Source organism: Galeopterus variegatus, unplaced genomic scaffold (assembly GCF_000696425.1).
Source record: "Galeopterus variegatus unplaced genomic scaffold, G_variegatus-3.0.2 Scaffold46795, whole genome shotgun sequence".
Taxonomy (NCBI): domain Eukaryota; kingdom Metazoa; phylum Chordata; class Mammalia; order Dermoptera; family Cynocephalidae; genus Galeopterus; species Galeopterus variegatus.
Genome location: NW_007772906.1, coordinates 1 through 2979, shown reverse-complemented (window position 1 = coordinate 2979; position 2979 = coordinate 1). Strand labels below are relative to the sequence as shown.

General features: G+C 44.4%; 1 pseudogene; it reads right to left on the bottom strand.

The window, feature by feature from the left end:
- Positions 1–2127: 2127 nt before the first annotated feature.
- Positions 2128–2969, bottom strand: LOC103584205 (annotated as a pseudogene).
- Between the last annotated feature and the right edge of the window lie 10 nt (positions 2970–2979).

The window sequence follows — 2979 nt, the reverse complement described above, 5'->3', positions numbered from 1 at the left end:
CTTGGTTGGGGTGGGGGGTGGGGGCGGCATTCAATCCACTGCAAGGACCAAGATACAGCAGTCACTCCTTCAGCCCTCAATGTTACAGTGGGGATTAAATTTTAATTACCTTGGTTGGGGTGGGGGGTGGGGCGGCATTCAATCCACTGCAAGGACCAAGATACAGCAGTCACTCCTTCTACTGATCAACACACCCTGGGTCTTCTGCTGGCCATGGCCCCTGGCTGTGGAAAATCCACCCTCCAGCAGTCCAACATGCTCAGAGGACTCACTTGGGGTCTTCCTTGTAGGCTGGCAGTGGCTTCTAGTTTTCCACTCTATAGCATGGCCACTCCAAATTTGTCCCAGGCTTTCTACTGTTGACCTGAGCTTATGCCCTGGAGGTGAGTTTTCTTCTTTAGAAAGAGGATCTCTTCTTTTAAAGACTAGGAAACCATGAAGGGGCCTTGAAGATAAAGGTGGATGGCCCTCCCTTCCCTCCTGCTGACAGCCCTCAGTGCTACATCCATACCTGCCTGTTCTGTCTCTAAGGATTTTGACTCAAGCCTCCCTCTCTAATTTTTATCAGGCCAACCCAGCAAAATACAGCTCCATGTGCATACAGACTATCAAATGTCCTGGGAAAGTCTTTCCCCAAAAGCAACCAGGGGCAGCATGAGAGCCCCTGGGAAGCCCATGCTCAGCCGGCACCTGTTTTTCTCTTGACTCAGACTCTGGAGGCCACAGACAGGACCTGGCAGGGAATGCCAGCTAGAAAGCTAGTTCTCACTTCCTGCTGCTTTGGGGCCATGACAACCTTCCCACTGGATATGCAGGACCACCCCAGGCTCATCTCCACTCGAGGAAAACTTTCTTGATTGTGTGGCTAGATTGCATTGCAGATGGAGCCAGTGCTGAGAAAGTCAAGTTTCCTAGAGAATGAGAAGCCCTCCCCACTGATAGAAGTGAGATTTTCAGTCAATAATGAAGCTCTTCTGGCCACACGCTGGGTACCTGGAAGATGGATAAAGACACAGGTTCAGTATGAGACCTCAGTCCCACGTTCTTGGAAGGAGTCAGATTCCTGGATAAAAGGAAATGTCCTTAGAGCAGGGGGAGGGTACAAAAGTTTATTAGGGAGAGAATGTACTGAATGTAATGTTTTTTATTTTATTTATTTATTTATTTTTAATAATTCAATTAAATATTTATTGAACAAATGCAGAGTAAATGAACTAAAGAGTGTTTTAACCTGAAGATAAAATAAACAACTTCAAATATTCAGAGGGCTGTCACACAAAGAGTGCAAGACTTGTTCAGTATTTCTCAAAAGGCAGAACTTGAATCAAGGGACAAACAGAAGCAACCAATAAGCCACAGAATAGTTGTACAAAGTGTATCACTTATGTCAATGGCTTCTTTTCCCATACAAAGCATCCCACATTAACTTTTCCCTTCTTTGAAAGGAGACATTACAATTTAATACTTTTCATGAACGTCTTAAGTAAGTCTTATTTTCATGGCGAGCCCTCCATTACCAGCAATGGATGCACCCATATTATCAGAAAACATCTAAAGCTAACTAACTGGTTTACTAAAGAAATGGTCTACTTGTCCCTCAGCTGCATTTCTGTATTCCACACTAGTGATTCTCAGGAGATGGGGAGAAAAGAGAGAATATTCTGCAAAGAGGGTGGATCACAATCGCAGCAATTCAAGTTCTGCCCTGAATTTTAAGTCCTCATTCAATTCCTGGTGAATCACTACAACTATCCACCAGTTGAGCAGATGGGAGTGTGGTGTGTGCTGGGGCAGGGAAGGACGGCTCACAGCCACTGCTCCACATGGAGCAGGAGAGCTCACATTATGAGTCACTAGGGAATATAAACTAACTGCATAATACCGAAGGGCACCATCCAAATTATTCAATTTCACACAAAATGAGAATTGTTTCAACAACTACTCAGCATAATGTTTAGGACAAAATATACATAATATGCTTTATATTATATACGTATTTTATCACATACTCAATAAGAAATGCTAAGGTGCTTAATCCGTCCAATAAATTGAAAATAAAAATTTTACACATCTATATTTGTCAGTATACAGGATTCTGACAGTGGATCTTGAACTTAGAATGAGAAATCAGTTTTCAAGGAAAGCCACATAATTGGTCACTCTGGCCAACTGCTATTCATTGGAGACTGGGGGAACTGGTGCAGGTTGTGAAAAGAGAATAACCCTGTTAAAAGAAACATCCAGGGCCCCTGCGCACATAATTGGTCACTCTGGCCAACTGCTATTCATTGGAGACTGGGGGAACTGGTGCAGGTTCTGAAAAGAGAATAAACCTGTTAAAAGAAACATCCAGGGCCCCTGCAACTGGCTTTCTGGGCAGAAGCATCCTGGTGGTGGAGTCGGCTTGCCATCGTGTTCCAATATACTTTCCAAAGCCTCTTCTACAGGAAGTCCAACAAAGGCTGCAAAAGCATCAGAGATTGTTGAGGCAGCCACTTGAGAGACTAGGGCGAAGGTCGTCTCCTGTCGCATCTCAAAGCTTCCATGATTGACTGGACCATCTCAGACCACTGGTGAGCATGGATGGTCGTGTAAATCTCACATCTCAGACCACTGGTGAGCATGGATGGTCGTGGAAATCTCGGGGAAATCTCCCTGCCAGATTCTTTGTCCTACTGAACAAATTCCCCCAAGTTCAGAATTTGCAGATTTTATAGCAGTAGGTATTCTTTTCCAAAGATATCTTGCATTATTCATATCATTATGGAGCAAATATAAACCTAGATAACCGTACACTGGGGGTGTAGCAATTCCTACACTGGGGGTGTAGCAATTCCTACACTGGGGGTGTAGCAATTCCTACACTGGGGGTGTAACAATTCCTACACTGGGGGTGTAGCAATTCCTTCAGAAGCCTCGAGCTCGTGGTTCTCACACTGATCCAGCAACTTTTTGAAACTGAAGGCATTTTCCTCCATC